Here is a 22,141-nt window from a genome sequence, read left to right as displayed (position 1 = left end):
GCACAGTTTGAGGCTTCAGCACCAATTCTCAAAAGCCCATTTAAATTCTTCCGAATAATTGATGTGCGTAATGATTCACAAGCTATTAATGCATGGCTACTGCAGCCAAGTAATGTGTTTACAAAATAGTTGCAGCGTTGAAAGAGCAACATTGAAGAGGGGGGAAAATGAATAAAGCTGCAGCAGTGCAGGTAGTAGGAGAATGTGTGATGCTTGCCTGTGGGATACCAGTTTGATTGCTGAATAAGAGCTTTCTTTTTAAAAAAAAGACAAAAGGAAAATTGAGATATCTGGTGGGAGGTTCATGATGAGCTGAAGCTGGATATTATAGCAACAGAGTACTGAACTCTATAGTTAAACCCTGGTAAATCATTGCATAATAAACTTTGTTTATAAAACCCTACTGTTGCAGTGTATCTAATTCAGTGCAGTAGGCTGTGGTTTGTCACTTGTTCATTGCAAGTTTCAGATCATTCTTGGCGATCTTTGTCCATGAGGGGAAAGATAATTAGAATGATTTGTCATAGGATGGTCTAATGCGACTGAGCAGCTGGTTAGAGCGCCTGAAATTTGTGTGGCCATGGCAAAAGCTGAGGGGGAGTTGGGACTAATTGATAGCTCTTTGAAAGAGCTGGCATAATGGGAAGAATGGCTTCCTTGTGTGAGGAGGTTACCTTTTCATCCTTAACACCTGAAACAAGCTAGAGGCAGGGACAGGGAATAATGGAAATCGTATCCTTTCAACCCCTCCAAAATAGGGAGGGTTTGGGAATATAGTGTAAGCCTCCTTGCCCTGAAAAATAGATAATTGTAGGCGAGGCATGTTGGCTGCCAGCAGCAGTATGGAGAGTGTTCTAAAAGTGCTGATAACTTATGTAAGCAGCTCAAGTTTTTCTCTTGTAACTTTGTTTTTTTTTAATTGTTGAGGTTAGTTGCAGGAAAAAGGTCTGTAGTACCAGAGACCCCCCAGAGCTGAAAGAATGTAGGGTAAGGTTAATCAGCAAATGGTGACTAGGGTGTTTCTCAAAGTATATAGACAGGAAGAGGAAGAAAAAAATGGAGGAAAAAAAGTCCTTTTTTCACAAGTCCTGGAAAAGAATGAGTTTTCAGAGTCAAGGACTCAATGTTTTGAGGGTACACTGAGGAAGGCAAGCATGTTGATGGCATTTTGCAATTTTAGAAATAAGGGATTTAAGAGACCAGAAGACCACTGACACATTTTCATGTTAGATTACTAGTTTTTAATCCCTATTAGATATCTGTTAACTCTGTATGCCAAACATATGGTTATGGACTTCATGGATAGCCAGGGGCTCAGTCAAGCACTTAAAAAGAAAAGACTTGAACTTAAACAATCCCTTTTGTGACCTTAGGATATCCCAAAGCACTTTATAGCCAGTTATGCACTGTTGTAATGTTAGACTGCCCTTGACATTATTGAGGTGTATATTACATACACACGTTCAAATTACTGAAACTTTTTACTTTTCAGTACAATATATCTTGGCTATACTTAATTTAAAAAAAACCTGTGTATATTCAGAATTTGGGCTGGCCTCTTGTAGTACAAACTCTGATGTAAAATGGCTTCTGTACTGCCAAGGACTGGAAACTGTTCCACTTGAAAGAGTACTGTATTGCTCCTAGATGGTAGTTCTTGCTGAGTTTGAATTAATGTACAAATTCAGTATTTTGTGCTGTCCTCAGACTATTAGTAGAATAATTCTGAACATTGGCCACAATTATGAACTAAAAAATAGATAGAATTTTTGTATCATTTTCATAGCCCGAAAAGAAAGGATTGAGGTGTCTGTCGCCTGTGCATGGTGCAGTTAACCCATGAATATATAATCTCAATTTTGTTAGTGATTATTGCCATTGCTTTATAGGGAATATGCCGCTGTTCATCATTTTGTTACATCTTTAACGCTTGGTTAACCATTTAAATCTGGCTTTTCTTATTTTAGCCGAGTGTCATCTTCAAACCACAAATATGGTTTGAGAAGCTTCATCTACTAAAAAGCGGCTTCCTCTGCTCCGTACCACAGGAGAATTGAAGAAAGCTAACAGCTAACAATAATTTGATGAATTGGAGCTGCCTACTCTAATCCTTTTATATTGTTCCTTTTCAAATATTTATTCAATTCTTGTTTGAATTATGTTATAGCCTCTGCCTTAAAAGTCACTTGTGGTGCAGAGTTTAATGTTTGTTTGTTTGTGTGTGTGTGAGTGAGTGTTTGGGGGCGGGGGTGATAAAAATTCCTTTTAACTTTTCCCTTTTGTTTCACCTGGTTTCCAATTTGTTGACAAGGGGGTGCAGACTCCAGATTACAACTAAAAGGACAATCTTTCTCTATTTATCTTCCTTGAAGCCTTTCATGATTTAAAAGGAAAATGGATAAAATCCTCTTAATCTCCTCCTGTTATAGTTATGCCTTTATATTCTGAAGGTGTGTCACTGTTTTTATCTTCTACAATTGTATGCTGCAATGCTGGAGTTTCTGGCACAATCTCCTTTCTATTGAGTGAAGGAACTCTGATCAACATCAAGGAACTGCTAAAAGTGGCAGTTAGCTGCCAGCAAAAGTGTTGCAGATTGTAAATCTACTTGTATCTATTGAGCAGTGTGTTTTTCCCTCCTAGATTTTTTCCCCCACTTATGAAAAGTTGTTGATTTGTGTGGAGGTGCAATTCCACAAATAGCAGAAGCCCTCTTGTAATTTAACCATGCACATTGTAAGCATGGTCCATGCTGAAGGTCATTTTATTGAGAGGCACCAACTGTCCCCTCCCTTTTCTTATCCAGTGTCTCTGCGCATCTAGCAAAGGCCACTAAAGAGGGATCAGGAGTGGCACCCAGGACCACTAAGATAGAAACAAAAAGCTAAAAGCTACTGCGGATGCTGGAAATCCAAAACAAAAACAGAATTACCTGGAAAAACTCAGCAGGTCTGGCAGCATCGGCAGAGAAGAAATCAGTTAACGTTTCGAGCCTTCATGGCCCTTCGGCAGAACTGAAGCATAGTTAGAAGAAGGGAGAAATATATTTCTCCCTTCTTCTAACTATGCTTCAGTTCTGCCGAAGGGCCATGAAGGCTCGAAACGTTAACTGATTTCTTCTCCGCCGATGCTGCCAGACCTGCTGAGTTTTTCCAGGTAATTCTGTTTTTGCCCAGGACCACTATCTCATTCCTTCCCCCACCGCACCCCCCCCCCCCCCCCCCCCCCCCAAAGTCTTGGGTGACTGAGACCAACCCCGCTGGTGGTCCTGCTGACATTGGTGCTAAATTTATGTTTGAGCTCAATGGCACATTTTACCACAGAAGTTGGCAAAATCAAAGTGAGTGATCTGCTTTCTGAATAATTGATACTTGGCAGCTCTCCTTTATTAAAACCATGTGTGCAATCTTCATATATATAGAAAGTACATTGATTTCCTGCTGAAACCCTTATCCATGCCAGACTTAACTGTTCCAATGCAGTTCTGGCCAGCCTCCCATATTCTACCCCCCCTCACTGTCTCCTGCACGTTCTCCAACCAGGTTCACGCTCTGTCTCTCTCCCGGGTAAATTAGGCCCCGAGCCCTGCGCTCTCTTTGTATTCTCGCTGTCTCCTGTGCGTTCTCCAGCCAGGTTCCACATATCTTAGGTAGACTTCATTTCCCCCAAAAATCAAATAACAAAAGGCTTGCCGGCTGTGTGTAGATTATTCCAGTTTATATTGTTTCATCCTATTAAAGCATCTTTTATCTATTCAAGCCATTTTGGAGAAACTCCAGGGCCTTGGCGCTTGGCACAATCCATTTCCTGGACTTTGTGCTAAGGGATTCACTGAGGCATGCATGACTTAAACCCTCCTGTCATTGGGAGATGCAGATCAGCCATGGTATAATTAAATATGGAATAGACCCATGGAGCTGAATGGCCTCCACCTGTTCCTATGCGATCGTATTCAATTTTTCTGTGTTTGATTGAGTCTGTTTACTAATGATGTTCACTGGTTGATTGTTACTCCTGGGTGTAGACTCTGATAAAAGTAAACAAAATTGTAGAAAGAGCTGGAAGCTAGAGTTGAAGCACGGAGTAGACATTTTAAAGCACTGTAAATAAAACCTGTTACACACAAACCTGTGTCACCTCTGCATTGCTCTGAGATATAAAATATACAAGAGTAGCAATTTGGATAATTTGTTCCCCCTTTCACTATATATTTAAAACAAAAGAATGGGATAAAAGCTGCTAATGGTGTAAGCTGCGTAAATGAAAGTAGCTCATCCTTCAGATCTGAAGATAAAATATATGGTGATTAACAAGGATAGATTATACGACTGTGAAAGACTTCAAAGATACTTCCTTTCTAAACCTATTCTCAGGTTGGTGCAAAAGACAATCTGTTTGATTCTCTCAAGGGCATGCAATATTTTCCAGTTTTGTAGCAAAACCTTATCTTTGGCAGTTTTTATTGATATCAATTTGTGAAGTGTACAACCTCTTACTTTGAGCATAATGTTCGTGTAATGTATATAAAATTTGGGCTATTGACTTTTTAAAAAGCAACCTTCTATCTCCATTTCCCTATATGGCCCTCATCTAGATAAACCAGCCTTTGCAGCAACTCAGAGCTCCAGGCACTAGTATCCTTGGTGACACTGGAAAAGAGCAGAAATCTATTTTTTTTTCAAACATGTTCAGTTCTGTCAAAATGTAGTCAAAATCTGGTGTAGGGGCCAGTGATGAGGTTGGTGTGCAGTCAAAATCCATGTGGTGTGATCTTTCCAATCAGACTGATGCCAAATGATTAGTGTAACTAGGAGCCAAGTAGTGAGGCTGTCGAAAAGAATCTGCTCCTCAGAGGCTGCGTGGCAGTTGTGGTATCGAGGTGAGCAGTATGGTGGTTTCTCAATTCTCTCTGCTGCTCCAAGTAAAGCAATAGAAATCCACTTGGCTGAGTTGTGCAAATTAGTTTTGAATCTTCATTAAATGTTTTTGATTTTGAATGCCTTTGCTTTGTAAGGTAACCTTTCATCAAATCAACTGTAAATTTCCTTTTGCCAAACAGCAATCATCTTCCCTGTTTTATAGCTTTCAATGTTTCCTTTTGAGCGTTTTATTGTGTGATCTCCAAGTGATTCAATTGTCTTAAACCATGATGAAAATCGTACATAACCAGGGCTAATTAGTAAGCATCAAATAAACTGGTGAATTTCCCATTGTTTGAGTTGTCTTTTTTTAAAAAAAAGCTAATGTGGGCTCTATATTTTCCCTGAAAAAAATTATATATTTGAGGCAATGCATTTCATTTCAGAGATTTATTTACTGGATCATTTGCAGATATCCATTTACAGTTTGAAAAGGCCCATAGGCAAAGTGCACCCTTGTGCTTTCAGGAGTTAAATGTTTCTGAGTTGCATGAAGGTTTCACTAGTTTGAGCCCCTCTTATGTTAGTGTAGCTTGGGTAAATATGCAGTTCTCCCAACATTTGTTCCAGTACCAGATCTTTGTGGGTATTGCAAGTTGCTGCCAGATCATCATCTGAGTAAAGCATCAAGGCAGGTTCCTTCCCTCTTTATGAGCAGGAATTGCTGGCCTCCAGTATCTAGCAGGTCTTAGAGAATGGCAACCTATCCAAAATTACCAATGAGACTGCAGTGCCTAGAGGGCACTAGTCTCTATTTGAGATGTTGCTCATTGCACCTGGTGGGGAAGGTGGAGGGGGTCAGTGAAGTATGTTACTGCTGTGGGGTTTGGAATATAGGGTATGCAACTGGGTTAAGGGATTATGTTTAAAAATGCCTCACAGTGCCCTTGCACAAAACTACCACCAAAGAACAAACTACCTAGTCACCTCTCATTCAGTTTTCAGATCCTTTTTTTCTCCTCTTCTTCACTTATTTGTACAGGATTGTTATAGTTTTGGTAAAAAAAATATTTTGACCACAGAAATAACAAACCTTGTAGCTTTTTTTGGCAGGGTGTGGTAGGATTTGTTTTCTTTCATTTTGCATTGTTATGCACATTAGTGAATGAGCCAAATGTTAAATTTTTACTCTGGTGATAACCCTTGATTTATTTAGCCTTAAGTATTTTCAATTTAATTAGGAAAATTTCGGTTGCTGCAGAATACTCTGCAATGTTTATGGCATGGGATTGTAGGACTTTGGCTTTAAAAATAAATGGTGTTACGAGGCAGCTTTTATGGATCACAAGTACTGATTCAATAGACTACTGGTTCTAAGTGTGTCCTGCCAAATTGTACAGAGTAATTGAGTTTTATTACAAAGCATACTGAACACCATGTAGCATCTCTGATGGGAAAATGTATAACCATTACATCTCATAAGTGACCTCGTTACCATATCGAAATTAGGTTTGTCCTACATAAACCACTTTGCAACACTACTCACTTTCCAGGAGGAGGGTTTTTGGTGTGCTTTTTGTAGTTACGTTGTATCTACTAGGCTTCTGCCATCTTTACTACTCTTTCACTTTTTTCAGTGCCTCTGCTGCACTTAGTGCTGGGTACATTGAGCTTGGAGATATAATACGTAGCTCAGCATCAGACATTGGTTTAAGTCTTCTCGGTGGTGGCAGAGTTTCTGAGCTGGAATACTGTGGGGCTGTTGACATAGTATTGTCAACAGTTTAATTCCAGTATATCCTAGATTGCTATATTTGGTGCCTGCGCATGAGAATATGTATATTTAGCTTGAATCCTTGCGGTAGTATTGGCTGTGGAGTGATGTGAATGAAGGCTAGATCTCGACTGTACTTAATGCAATCTCCAACAGAACAGTTGATGTCAACACAAAACCACTTTACACCAATGCTGAAGTGTCAGTTCTGCAACCTAAAACACAAACGGGCTGAGGAAACATTCTTCTAGAACATTCTCGAGCATTACTGGGCTGAAGTGAGATTATCCGGAGAACAGTGCTGCAATCCTAATGTTATCCTCAGAAGCAAAGAGCTATCGTTTATGAAACACCTCATGACGTACTCCGGATATCTAGTACTTTGCAGTCAATTAATTGCTTTTGAACTTTAGTTGTCGTTTAAGCAAACATCTCAGCTGATTCTGCCTACACACACATCTTAAAACAGCCTGACATGTTTGGCGAGCTAATTTGTTTTTGGTAGCAGTGATGGTAAAGAGGGGTGGTCTTGTGGTGCAGTGGTAGTGTTCCTACCTCTGGGCCAGAAGCTTTGGTTTCAAGTCCCACTCCAGAACTTGGTGGCCATGGAGGGTGCGTTCATAATGTGGCCAACCAGGTGGTTGATCAGCCTACAAATCCTTCCATTATGCCTGATGGCAGGCGATTTAAAAGCAAGAGCTTCCTGGTCAACCATACTGCAGAAGGCAACGACAAACCACTAATATTTTGCCAAGCGTAATCATGGACCAATCCAATGAAAGTCCATGGTCGTCAATGCCCTCTTAGGACATAGTACCTGAAGGAGGAGGATGGTAGAGGGCATTTAGGAGAATAGTTTTTTGAGCAGTGCAATGGAATTAATGTCTAACTGGAAAATCATATTCCTGTCACTAACCAGTATAATTTCTCTGGAAAGAAGATTACTTTAGGGTAGTGCTTCCCAAACTATGGATTGCGATCCCCAGTGGGGTCACGAGATGAGATTTTGGGGTTGCAAACTATGCAGCAGCAACAATGGCTGTTGTGCAGTTCAGACTAAATGCTAACAGCCGAAAGGTCCCTTTAAATCCCCATGTGACCTAAGAGACTCCTTTGACGCTTAATTGTTGCTGAAAAAAATGCTGTGAAAACCCTGCAGTTTAAAAAATTGCCATCACGCTCAACCTTAAGCCACAACCTATCTCCCCTTGCCTGCCACCCCCCACCCCCCCTCTTTCCAGCAGCTGAAGACCATGCCTTCCAATGCCCCCCCACCACCACCTCAATCTTGTGCCCCCACATTTTTCCTCTGGGGTCACTTGAAATCTGGGGCATTAAAATGGGGTTACACTGGGAAAAATTTTGGGAAGCACTGCTTCAGGGAAGGTAGTTTTGGACTTTCTGCCTGCTGCAATTACCTAGTCGGAGCAGTGAAGATTTTAGTGTCTGGTATGGTGTAATTTCAAGGTTATGTCCCCTTGTTCTGGATTCTGTCATCAGAGGAAACACTTATCCCTTATCCACCCTATTAAATCCCTTAATCATCTGAAACACCTCACTTAGACCATCCCTTAATCTTTTACACTCAAGTAATTGCAGGACTAGTCTGTACAACCTGTATATTTAACTCAACTCTTGTTTAGCCCTGATATCATTCTGGCAAATCATGCCGTATTTATTTTATGCAAGTGGCGTTCTTTGTTTGAGCCCATAGACTGATTATTGGCAACCTAATTAAGGGAGGTGTGGGAGTTTGAGGTGTCTTGTCCTCAGGTGGTACTCGTAGATGTTCTTTTCTAGTGGGGTATGCTGGCCTGTGATCAAGAGCAAGAATGTGGCTGATTTTTCTTCCACTGCTACATGATTTGCATGGTTCATTATGGTGATGTGAGTGAGCATTTACAAAACGTTGCTTGACTCTTTCATCATTCTCTGCTACTGATGACCAATACCAGGTCAGTGTTGGCCAAAACATGTAGAGACTGCCACTAGCCTGACTACCACAATCCTGTTGCTCCTAGTTTTATCATTTACAGTAGTTTTATCACCATTTGCCAAGAGTGTGCGCTCCCACTGCAAGATTTTGTTTTAAAACATTACAAATTGATGCATGAACAGTTAGGCTTTTTAGAGCACCCATGTGGGACATTTTAAGACCATAAAAGCACAGGATGGAAGACTCGGTCATCCATCTGACAGGTCTCAAGAATGAATACAGTGACTCTCAATTGGACTCTCCCTCAAATCGCTATTTAATCTGCTACATTTAGTCCACTGCCTGCTGCCACTGCTTCCTGGCCAGTTTGTTCAACATGTTCACCATCCATCCCCATTCTCTTCGGGGGTGGGGGGGGGTGGTGGGGGAAATAACCCCCATGTTAACCTTAGGTTTATTCATCAGAATCGTCTTCTCTTTCTGCAGGATGTGGGTGTCGCTGGCTAGGCCAGCATTTATTGCCCATCTCCAATTGCTCTTGAAGGTGGTGAGCTGTCTCCGAGAACCGCTGCAGTCCATGTGTTTGTAGGTAGACCCACAGTGCTGTAAGGGAGGGTGTTCCAGGATGTTGACCCAGTGACTGAAGGAACAGCGATATAGTTCCAAGTCAGGATGGCTTGGAAGGGAACTTCCAAGTGGTGGTTTTCCCATGTCTGCTCAAACAGCCCATATAAATTAGATTGTTAAAGATGTCTAAACTGGTTATTAGGCAAATGCAGTGCATGTTTTAGTACTGAGTATTGGTGAGTTAGGCAATTTCTGCTGGATAACTACAGTTGATTTCCATGCCTTTGTCCTAATTGTCATCTGGAAACATATATGGGTGTGGGAATTAGGCGAAGATGGGATTGTGCTCTTCAGAGATGTGCCCGTGTACTTCCGGGCTTGCACAAAACTGCCATTTAGAAATGTCAGGGGGCCATCAGTTTTCCTGGAGCTATACTTCAGCACCAGTGCACTGCGTTTAGGTAGGGGGAGGTGAGAGGAAAAAAAATCATCTTGCCAGTTATTGGCTGAAAACTTTCATAGAGCTACTTTGAGGTAGCTCAGTCCTGTAAATTAGGTACTGTTTGCTTTCCTACTTGAAACCAAAAATATCCTAGCATAACAATATACATTATGGCATTTGTTGGTAAAGGGGATCCTTCTAAGCATGTCTGCATTTGTTATGAGGTACAGAGGTCTGATCTGATGCTTTTGATATTCAGTAACTCATCAGTTGTAAGTGACTAACCATTTTATAAGTCAGAGAAGCTTTCCATAAATAAGTTGAAGGGCGATGATTTACTAACTCAAAGGCTGTGCACACCTTTTTATGGGAAAGCTTAGAATCCAACCCATAGAGGAGCCTGCAGCAATGAAACCCAGACTGTTTTGCAATGTGCATGTATGTACAAATGTGTGTGATTGCACGATCTCTGCTAGAAAACCTGACCTTCGATTGGCAGGAAGCTGTTTTCTTGTTGAGCTGGGTTCAATTCACTGCACTGGAATATATTGATGTCAAAATGAGGTTGAGGAAGATTTTTCTTTTTATTTGTCTCATTTACTTAACTGGCATGTAGCTTGGTCAAAGACCTGGTCAAAGTCAATGACTTGGATGAAGGGACCAAATGTAGGGTAGCTAAATTTGACACCAAGATAAGTAGGAAACTAAGTTGTCTAGAGGAGGTAGAGAATCTACAAAGGGATATAGATAAGTTGAATGGAGAAAACTTTGGCTGATGGAGTAGAGAATGTGGGAAAATATGAACTTGTCCACTTTGGCAGGAAGAATAGAAAAGCTCTATACTTCTTAAATGGAGAGAGATTGCAAAACTTGGTACAGAGGGATCTGGGTGTCCTGGTACATGAATCACACAAAATTAGTATGCAGGTATAGCAAGTGATTAGGAAGGCAAATGGAATGCTAGCATTTATTGCAAGGGGAATGGAATATAAAAATAGGGAAGCTTTACTGCAGTTGGAATGGGCCTTGGTGAAACCACATCTGCTGAGTGCTATGTCCAGTTTTAGTCTCCTTATTTGGAAAAGGATACACTTGCATCAGAAGCAGTTCAGAGAAGTTTCACTCGACTCATTCCTGGGATGAAGGGCTTATCTTAGGAAGAAAGGTTGAACAGGTTGGATCTATACCCATTGGAGTTTGAAAGAATCAGAGGTGATCTTATTGAAACATAGAAGATCCTGAGGGAACTTGATAGGGTGGATACCAGGAGGGTGTTCCCTCCGGTGGGGGAGACAGGAACTAGGAGACACAGTTTAAGGATAAGAGATCTCCCTTTTAGGATGGAGATGAGCAGAATTTTTTTCTGAGGGTCATTAGTACTATATGTGGAATTCTGTTCCTCCGAGCAGTGGAGACTGGGTCATTGAATTTATTTGAGGCTGAGTTGGATTTTTGATGACAAAGGATCTAGGGTTATAGGGGCAGACAGAAAAGTGGAGTTGAGAGCATAATCAGATTAGCCATGATCTTATCGAATGGCGGAGCAGGCTTTAAGGGCCTAAGTCCCATGTTGCTATATTCCAAATTAATGCAGGCCCCTCATATACCCAAGGACAGTAATCATATATGTGTAACCAATATTAAGAAGAAACCCGATAGCTGAATCAACCTAAAAATGTTCCTCCTATCTTGTCCTTCCACATTTCTTCACCATCTTCATTTTCCCCTGCCCCTCCTCATTTCTAATACACCTGTTATGTTTAAATGCCAAATTGGCATTGTCAGGCCAGTAACTGGGAGCAATATCATACAGTATCCTGTATTGTCCCTAAATCTAATGCCAAAACATAAAACCATCTGCTTGTGACACAGCTTAGTCTGTGGAGAATCAGCTAACTAAGCCTTTCTTCAAGAAGAGCATCATTACGGCTGCCACTACCCCAAAAGACTGATGGCAACCAGGGAAATTTAATGGAAAACTGGTCCTCCTTGCTCTTAGTCTAAAAATATTTCTCAGATTTGTTAATGTGGCCATATCATTAAAAAGCAGACATTGATGTATTTGGGTTACTCAAAGGTATGTTGCTGTTTTAGTAACTGAAAGAGTAATCCCTGCAGATGGAGTGTGTGTGTTATTTAGGTTTGAGCATGTGTCTATAGAACCATAGAACCTACCAATCTGCAATAGTGTTCTCTGTCCAGTCTGCGTTAACTGCTGAGGTAAAATAAAACGCAACATTTAAAAATACAATCAGGAGAATATTAGTTTTGGAGACTAATTACTCTTGAACAGTATATACACTTTTTGTTTTGATGCAACATTTTAATTTTTGATTTTTTTTCCACCCTCAAATTATTCATGTTATAAAGAGTTTCTACTATAGGGTTTAACATACCATAACATTTGATACAATCAGCACATGGGCACTTCCTCTCCGGATTGCCACCTCGATGAAGTGGAGATGAGTGCTCCCTTGAACCCTTTAACTACGCGCTGTTGGAACATGTTGAGCACTTCCCAAACCTTGGCAGTGACCTCTCTGGAAAGGCCACAATTGACGAGGAGATCCAACACCAATCAGCTGCGCCTGCTCAACTTTCTACAAACAGCGAGTGTTTGACAACAAAGACTTCCATAAGTCAGCAAAAGTCTGAATGTACAGAGCAGTTGTCATCACTACACTCCTGTGCTGCAGTGAGATCCGGACTGTGTATCAGTGACGCATAAGAGCATTAGAGAAATTCCATCAGCAATGCCTCTGCCGCATCCTAAGGATTCAATGAGAGGCCTGCCGAACAAACGCCAGTGTCCTTCTTGAAGCCAGCTCCACAAGCATTCGGGTAAAACTCCTGCAAAATCAACTTCGATGGACCAGCCTTAATGATGAGCCAGAGCAGTGGAGAGAAGGAAAGATAAGGAAGCAAATCCTGCACTCAAGATGCCACCACCTTGCGGGACATCCTGTCCCATGTGCTCAAAGATCTGCGAGTTGAGAATCGACCTCTTCATTCGCATGAAGGCACAAGATAGTAACTTGCGACCCTGAGTAGATGTCATCCTCGAATTGAGGAACAGTCAATGGTGACGTCACTATGCTGCTCTGTTAATTTTACTCTCCTAAGTGCTTGGAAAAGCAAACGATTATATTCCCATTAGCTGCTAATGTGTATTTTTAGAGCTAGATAATATTGAGTTTTCCTGCAATTTACTACTTTTTGAGGTAACTAAGAATAGAACCAGTCCCAAAGTGTTTAACTTGGAAAATGTCCATGGGTATTGCGTAAGAAAAAATCTGATCTTTGTTTTCTTTGTGCTCGAGCAGGGTAGAATCCAACAATGTGGACTAAAATAGAGTAGCATTTATTTTTTAAAAGATATTAGTGGGGTTTTCCGAAAAATTTGTGCTTTCTCTCTTCAATATGTAACCACTTCAGCATAAAAATCTGATATGTTGAAGGCTAGGAAAACAGGCAGTGTCAATGCATTAACTAAATTTATGTCCTTGCAAAATGTGAAACTCCCTGATTTTTATGCACATGCTGCTGTGGCATTAGATATACAAGTTGTTATTTCTTTGGGCAAAACCTACACTGGTGCTGCCTGTTCTTGCAAGCCTGGGTCACATGCAGCTGGCTGGAAGTCAAATGTAGAGGCTACCAGAACTCGCTTAAAAACGGCAGCTTGGAAGAACCAGTGAAAGCAAGTCTTCCCAACAGACTTTGTGAGCCTCAGCAGCTTTATGTTCATTGAAGGGCTGATTGCATGAGAGCTGTGCTTTGGGAACCCAGGGAGCAAACTCAGGTGTCGAGGAGGCAGCTGATGCATCGGCTGAGCACCTCCCAGCATTTTATTTTAAATTACAGTTCTACAGTCATCAGCAGACTTACTTGGGTTGCGTGTGTGTTACATAAAATTACAAATTCCCAAAGGTGTCTGTGTGGTCTGGCAGAAACCTAGAAGAAAGCATATGAAGGAGTTGTAGGTGTGGAGTAGGTATTGAATCTACTATGACAGAGGACGCACGCCAGGATTGCCAACCTTACTGCTAATGGCTTGTGGGGACCATTTAAAATCTGGACTGTTTATCAAAACCCCACTGTTGTATTGTTTCAAGCTGTGAATCAATTTTATGTACGTAAAACAGTATTTCTCCCCTTTTAAATTAACAACCAAGTTCAATGGCAGCAGAATGTTGAGTAAATTTTTTTCTTTGAAATTAGGCTATGAGACTGGGCTTTCCTGTTAACAGAATTATTGTATTATATTTTGCCGACAGTTTCTTGAGCAGAATTAAATTTGAACATGATTGGTTGCGCCTTGAGCTAATTATTATCGTTGGTGAGTAGTGCCAGAGGGACACTGGGACTATTGGTCAATAATTGATGAAGGCCTGTAATATACTATTTGTTTTAATAGGGACTTTGGATCACTGGGGAAATTATACCATGTCGCAATTTTTGGGAGCACTGCCAGAGCTGGGAATTGGTCATAACCAGAATCATTCTGCACTGATTAGTGAAAACACTCAGTAAATTGTTGGGACAGCAGCAATTTGGGAGAAAAAAAATACATTTAAAATCATCTGCATACAAGTAACTCAACCAACCCACGTTGCCAGCCGCAGAGTTGGCACCAGGTTATGACTTTTCATAATTGTCAAATGGGAACATTGCCTCCTTTGTTTTGGCCTTTCTCTGTTTGTGGCTGGTGAATTTTTACCTTCCTCATAATTCTGCTGAACTAGTGCCCAGAGGCCTCTTCACCATTTGGAAATGTATCTCAAGTGGGTTAGAATAATGAACTCTTCAGACAAATATCCATCGGTCCTATCATGTGTTCTTCTTTTCCCTGAGAGCCATGACAATTTAAGTGCCTGTAGGGTTGAGGGCTACCATATAATTTTGCTATTGTGTTGCCTGCTTGCGGTTGCACTTTTTATTAATTCTCCTTTTTTCAAATAGCGCCACCTGTGTGCATGGCTTGTAACAGCTTTTATAATCCAAAAAATTCACAGTTGACAGTAAAGGTAAAATTCTCTCTCAATCTCAAGACGCAGCTAGTTAGCAAGATGAAGTTAGCTGTTTCCTTTGCTCTGGAAGCAGGAACTTTAGAAGCTGGATGTTCACATGGCACCGTTTTAAGGCAGAATAATAATATAGGGAAGGAATACTTGTGGCACAGTGGGTAGTGCCCCTGCCCCTGAGACAGAAGCTCTGGGTTTGAGTCACACTCCAGGACTTGCTGGCCGTGGAAGGTGCAGTTGTAGTGTGGCCAAACAGGTTGATTGTCAAATTGTAAGTCATTCTGAAGTGCCTGATGGCAGGCAGTAAGAGTGGGAGTGTCTCCTGGTCAGCCATCTGCAGAAGACAATGACAAACAACTGCAGTACCTTGCCAAGTATAATCATGGACCAACATAAGTCAAAAATGGAAGCTCATGGTTGCCAGCATTGTTGCTTAGGGCATAGTGCCGAGAGAGAGTAATTTAGGGAGAGTGGCACAGGGAGAATGGGGTTGCCACACTGCCTCCCATAACTTTGTGCAGCAAGAAATATAGAAGTAGTCTGATACGGCTGCTTTTTTTTTTTGGGAAGATCTGATTGAAACCATGCAGCACTGCGACACTTTCAAAAGAAGGCTTCGAGAATACTGTGCCACAAAATTCCACACATCTGCTCACCAGTTGATTCCCTCTCTTTTCTCCTGATCCCTTCACCACCACCACCTGAAATATAGCTAAGGGTTAGCCACCAAGGTCAAACTAGAGCTGGTTGGCTACCTGTCATCTCGGATAGATGATGACTGCTTTCACAGGGGCCAGAACGAAAAACAAACACAAATAAACCAGCTTAACAGAAATAAATCATTTGGTGAGCTCTAGTGAAAGATCCTAGTCCAAGCTCTTGGATCCACATTTTATATTTGAACCTTCTATTGACAGTTGTTTTTCCCATTCTTGGGATGCAATGTCGTTGGCCAGGCCAGCATTTATTGCACATCTCTGTGGATGTTGGTGAACTGCCTATAATCGAGTTCCTTGCTAGGCCATGCCAAAGGGCAGTTAAGAGTCAACCACATTGCTGTGGATCTGGAGTCACATATAGGCCAGACCAGGTAGGGACAGCAGATTTCTTCCCAGATAACAGTGAACCAGATGGTTTTCTTTTACAACAATTCAGTAGCTTCATAGTCAGTATTACTGAGACTAGCGCTTTAATTCCAGGTTTATTTAATTAATTAATTCCACCAGTTACTGTGTTGGAATTTGAACTCATGTCTCCAGAGCACTAGTCCAAGCCTAAGGGTTACTAGAAGTTGTGATTGCCTGAATCCTTTTCACCCCCACTATCCAGTGCCCAACTCCACCCCAACCAAATAGAACAGATACCTCTAACATGACCATTGAGAGTATAGGCACACCCATTACAAACTGCCCCCATAATGCATTAACATGAGGATCTGTATTATTTTGCAAGCCGCAAGATAGTTATTGATTTTAATAAATGATCCTGATGCATGCTTGCATGCGTGTTTACATGCAAATGGGGCATTACAAGCACAGTTACTACATTCAGGCCTCATTGAAACTAGTGCTGAAAGTAATGAAGTGTTTATTTCATAGTGTATATGATGAAATTTGTATTTGAAACAAGTTAAGTCCATAGCATAGAATGCAATGCTAGTTAGATTTAATTCAATTTGGGTGCCTTGCTAAATCCTTCAGAAGGTACTGTTTTTTGTTTTGGGCTACAGCTTTCTTGTTACTGCCAGCCCTTTGATGCATCATCTTCACGAGTGTTAGTTGGTTATTAGGGGTCTCCCACTGAGCTTGGCAGGTGTCCTTGCCTCACACTGTCAAATGGGTTCCGGGAACTCCGTTGGGGGGGTGAAAGCTCTTGACTGCTCTCTTTTCTCTGTCTCATCCTTTCCCAGCTCAGAAGAGGATTAAAGGACCCCAAATCCTGGAGGCGGCGATCGTTTAACTTGACATGGTTCAATAATCGAACCTGAGACCTGGTTTCAGAACAGCTCCATGCCATAAAGATTAGCCTTAAGTTAATATTTGCCTGCTTCAGCTTCCATATGACCAATTTTGATTTGCTGCCTTAAAACATGCATGCCACATGCCCTGAGCTATAGTGAATACTATGACCGTTTCATTAAATGTTTTTCTAAATTACATTGAATTGCTGTAGTATGACTTGCTTTAGTTACAAAGCTATGGTCATGCCCCAAGTTGAATCTGCAAGAGCTCAGGATGAATAACCGTTCTCTATCCCGCTATAGTTTGTTAACGAGCAATACAAGCAGGAGCGAGCTGTTGTATTTGCTTCAAAGGGAGGTGTATGGAGGGCGTACAGATGAATCCTATAGGCACGGCGGAACACTGCATCTGCAACCAGTGGCCTGCCTGACATACTTTTATGATATTACAGATTCAGCTCCAGACTCCAAAGACGTTTATGTTCTTTTCACAATGAATGCTGTTTATTTGTTCAACTGTACAGGGGAATCCCTAGTAGAAAATATTTGAGCAAAGTATAGTTTAATACAGAAGACGTTGCATAGAGCACAAGAGAGAGGGAGAGGATAAAGTTTCTCTGAGCAGCAATTTTTTTTCAGGTACAGAAGTTGAAAAATAGGCAATATTTCTGCACGTTTGTGCTCTTAAAATAATCTCTTCTGTATCCCTGGGAGCAGAAGAATAATGTTTCTGTTGAATGGTGGATAATGAACCTCCTGGTATGGCATAGAGTATTGCGGCTGTACGAGCTGAAGTAGCATCATCGCTTGGTATGATTGTAGTTAATTTTTAATTGGTTCTCCGTCAAGCTGTAAAGGTTGAAAGGGAGATGGAAGATCTGTTTCCAGTTAATTCCAACATATACAGTCCAGTTATGTGACAGGATTTATACAGGACAAAGCTTTGTGTAAGATGCTGCCTTGTTGCACACCCCGCTAACCTCAGGTTTTTTTCCATTTGATATAAATGGACCTCAGCCCCCAAAAAATATTCGATTTATTTGTGTTGTTTGCCCTCCTCCATGACCAAAATCGTTGTATTCATATGCTTTAGGATGAATGTTGAGGCATCTCGATTATCCTTCGGTTTCTATCTCCACAAGAGGTGGATCCTCTTCATTGTAATGTATAACATGGATTTAGGGATACCTAATCCTAAAGTATTTTGACATCGATTTACAGCAATGACTTCACTTGCTATCTGATAATATGCAGCACTTGATGTGTTGTACCCATTTCCCGTGGTTTAAACAGCGTCGCTTTTTCTTTTCAAATTAACTTCACCCATATCGAGAATGAGGGGTGCTCGTGCTTGGAAATAGACTCCTGGGGCTGAAATGTTTGGCGCCTCCCCGAAAACCATGGAATGGAGGTGGGTTGGGCAGCCCAAAATGACCAGTGCTCGACAGTGTCGATCTCAGGGCACCAATCCTGACGTGTCGCTCTTGCTCCATTTCAGGCCAGTTAAAATTGACAGAGCTGGTTTAAAGCTTGTCGAAGGGGGTGGCTGAGATATTTAATGGGGCAAGGCCCGTTTTAGAAGCTGTCAGTTTCAGTTTCTGAACAGCTGAGGAGAGACAGGTGCACAGAGGGGAGCCAGTCACTGCTGCCCCAGCACAATATCCTGGCCCATTCGACAGATCAATGGGGCCAAAGGGACTGCACACTTGGTAATGGGGTCACTTTGCAGAGGCATTTGAGTAGGGGGGGGAAGCAAGGCTGCCAAGGACAACTGGGTGACCACCTGCCCAGAAGGAAGGTTCCTTCCATTCGATGCCCAACTGACCTACAATCACAACAAAAGCTTCTTCCCTGTGTGCGTGTGCACTTTCCTGGCAGCTGCCAAGATTCCTTCATCCTCTGCCAGTCCAGGCGGCTTCAAATCTTCACGCGACATATTGCTTCCTTCTGGCGACGAGGAAGGCTTAGGCACAAGCAGTAAATCTCTGCCTCGGGGCAATCAGCAGCCTTGGTGATGGCTGCCGCAGAGTGTCTCAATGAGTCCTACGCTTCATTTGACCCACTTCCATTCCCGGGCCCACTGGCTAAGTTGACAGGAAACCCATCTCCATATCGCTTCAGGGCTCACCCCTGTGATAATCTGGACTTCAATCAATTTACCACCAGAGATGGGCTTCTGACCCAAAAACAGACCCGGCTCCTGATTCCTGCCTTCATGGTGAAAATTCAACCCCTGATGTCAGCTTCAAGCCCAAAGCCTATTAGGTGCAGAGAAAAGACCCTTCTACTTTATCCAAGTTCAAACAACATCCCCGATGCACTAGCTCTTCTGAATGTTCAGCTGGGAGTAATTGCAGCTCACCTGAGAGTGGCTGTGTGCACGTAGACTGACTAATACAAGCAATGGAGGGATTGGGAGAAGTGGTGAAGAGGTAAAACTGTGTGTTGTTATTTTACATGTGGCAACTGACCCCAGGTCTGTGCATGATATCGCCAAGGTAAATGTAGATAGAGGAGGGGGTGCAAAGGACGGACCCCTAGGAGACTGTTATGATCCCCATAGAGACTGATAACCCTTGAAAAAGAAACTAATCCCACAAGGACAAGGCAAAGAAAACAGCTGGACGAGGCTTCGCTTTTTATAACTTTTTTACTATAACAAAATCAGCATTATTAAAAAATTAATTAACAGGCAATAGATATTTGAAACAAAGGTAAATTTCACTTTAAGTAGTTGATACAACAAAGCTATGCCTCATAGTTAAAAGCACTCGTGTTTCTTGTGTCTCAAATGTGACACCACGTGCAATCTCAGTCCTTCCAAATTGGTCTCTGCTATGTAGGATCTCTCACCTCCCACTCGATCATTTCGGCCGTTGAGTCACATTCACCAGCAGCCTTACTCCATCCAAAGTCCCTGGACAGAGTTACCACTGACAAGGCACACGTTCATGCGCACACACACAGAGCACCCCCCCCCCCCCCCCAAGTCTGGCCACGACAATCCTGATGGCACAGAATAGAGGCTCCCTTCTCCGAACCCTTTAAGCAGCCTGGTGAGCTCTGACAACACAAACAGCAGCAATGGGTCTTGTCCAATTCACAATCCCTTGCCCTTCCTGCCTTCAATTCTCTGTCCTTTCCAACTGTATAACACATATACGGTAACATTGGCCGGAATTTTCCACCTTCCTTGATGACGTAAGTGGACAATATGGCGAGAAGGTTAAGAATTGGCTTTACGTCGAAGTGAAACCAGTTTGCAATTGTGCCGCTCCACCCATCAGTGTCAGGCTGCGTTTTCCACCGCCACATGTCTGGAACCTAATTTCAATACTTAAGCATCTCATTATAAGCTCTGCTCGCCAGAATCAACCCCCCCTCACACTGGATCATCCATGCACGTCGGCATGATTGCATGCTGACGTGTTTCACAACTGTACAAAAGCAACACGCACCTGGCGAGCTGCACTTTGCTTGGGACTTCAAGGTTTGTTTGCCTACATTGCTTCGGGCAGCACTTGCAGCCATCAGCACCAGGCTTTGTGGGCGGCACCATATCACTTTTAGGTGGGGCTCACAGGAAGTCTCTTCCTACTAGACCAGCCGTAAGGTAGGAGTGGCTTTTCAACGGCTTCAGGGCTAGTGCTTGCTTGGGGAGGGGGCAGACATGGCCTCAGGCAAGGGAAGAGGCTGCAGGGTAAGGACTGTACTGGGGAAGTGGGTTATCCCAGGGATTGTGTGTTGGGACACTTGTTGATCTGTGCAAGCGGCCTCAAGGCGATGAGGGCTGAGGAGGCAGTCTCCAAAGGAGATGAGGCCAGTGAGATGTCAGTGAATGTGTGATGGCCTTGAGTGTTTCAGAGTTTAGAGTGATAAGATGGCTGCCTTACCTTGGCAGCATGAATGAGATCATTCATACTCTTTCTGCACTGGATGGCCAACCTCTTCTGTGCAATGTTGGCGCTGACCACCACTGCTACTGCCTCCCAAGTCGGAGTAGTGAGATTTCTGTACCCCCTGTGGCTAGAGCAGGGGTGGATGACACCACGGCAGATCTCCAAAAGACGTTCCACCAACTGGTTACTGATTTCTTCTTGGTTTTCAGGGCCATCTCTTCACTGGAGTAGTCCTGGGCTGCAAGCATTGAGAACTGTGTGCGTGGCTGCAGTTTAGATATGGCACCTGGAGTGAGGAAATAGTGAGGTAACAGCGTGGTGGGAAATTCAGAAGCCGCCTGCCAGCAAGATAGTGTTTCCTGTGGCTACATAATTAATGAAGTGGGAAGCGGACAATACTGTGGCGTAGTGCTAATGTTGCTGGACTAGTAATTCAGAGGCCCAGGCTAATGTTCTGGGGACTTGGGTTTAAATCCCACCACAGAAGCTGGTGGAGTTCAAATTCAGTATAAATAAATAAATCTGGAAAATAAATATATTAGTGTTATAAATATATTATAATTATAAATATAGTTAACTATAGTAATGGTGGAAATCTGCCATCCTTAGCTGGTCTGGCCTACATGTGACTCCACATCCACAGCAATGCGGCTGACTCTTAACTGTCCTCTGAAATGGCTGAGCAAGCCACTCAGTTCAAGGGCAATTAGGGATGGGCAACAAATGCCCACAAGAATAAACCTGTATGCTGAATCCAATGGGAGCCTTGTAGGAATGATGCTGGATTGATTTGGATCAGCTGGTCAGAAAAATGCAAGTAAAATTTTTCATGCAAAATTATTGCGTATTGGTTGATATAGGACTTGCAACTTGCATATACAATGAATGCAACAGAATTAGAGGTAGGTAAGTTATTTAAAGGGCTTGTGCTAATAGTGGACTTGTTTTTGATGCTTTGGTGCAACTTAAACAAACACACAGAATGATATATAGCCAATAGAGATTATACTGCAGTTTAATAATGCACTAATCATTCCACACTTGGAAGGATGGTGTTCATTTGTTTTTCCCAGAAGAAACGTGCACGTGTTCAGGCAAGGCAAAAACAAAAAGAATCATTCTAAGTATAAATTGAATAACTGAAACAAGAGGGGGGAAACGTTAATTTTAGCAATCAGAAAATGGCAAGATTAGGGAAGAAACTTATCAAAGACATATGAAGTATTAAATGGGATATAGACAAGCCTAGGTAGAAGTCCAAATCTTATTTCAGGGGGTATGACTAGACGGCACCAATTAAAATTAGTCAAATAATAAATATCAAATAGATATCTTGGAATATTTACTTGTAATTGAACATTTTATTTGGAATATTGTACCAGGCAAGAAGGTAGAGGCCAAGATCCTGGGCTTGGTGACTCAATGAACTTAGAGGTGAGCTTTGACTGAATGTCCTTCACTTGTCCTTGACCACTCTTTATATCTCAATTCCCTATTGTGTGATTCTTCATTATTCCAAATCTTTAGGCAAGCAACAACTTCCTTTCCAAGAAGGCTAGAACAATGCAGGAGGAATAGCTTCAATCTCTGAATGATGTGAATAATAGCTTAAAGGGAGGGACTCACGGGTGTGATGTGTGTGTTAGGGCAGGTTAGGCTGTGCTCAGGAAAAGGAAGGTG

At 42.1% G+C, this 22,141-nt stretch overlaps 1 protein-coding gene across 7 annotated transcripts in view; it reads left to right on the top strand.

Annotated features, from left to right (window-relative positions):
- Window positions 1-22,141, top strand: part of sipa1l1 (signal-induced proliferation-associated 1 like 1) — a 366,264-nt gene that overhangs the window by 36,901 nt on the left and 307,222 nt on the right. The window contains exon 1 of one of the 7 annotated variants that reach the window (XM_078563124.1): window positions 336-364. The exons of the other annotated variants lie outside the window; for them this stretch is intronic. The gene's annotated coding sequence lies outside the window, so the exon portion shown is untranslated. Of the gene's footprint in view, window positions 1-335; window positions 365-22,141 lie in introns of those variants that run through there. 7 annotated transcript variants of the gene reach the window in all.

Source organism: Cetorhinus maximus, chromosome 18 (assembly GCF_964194155.1).
Source record: "Cetorhinus maximus chromosome 18, sCetMax3.hap1.1, whole genome shotgun sequence".
NCBI classification, from domain to species: domain Eukaryota; kingdom Metazoa; phylum Chordata; class Chondrichthyes; order Lamniformes; family Cetorhinidae; genus Cetorhinus; species Cetorhinus maximus.
The sequence above is the reverse complement of the archived record's forward strand: the minus strand, read 5'-3'. Positions and strand labels throughout refer to the sequence as shown.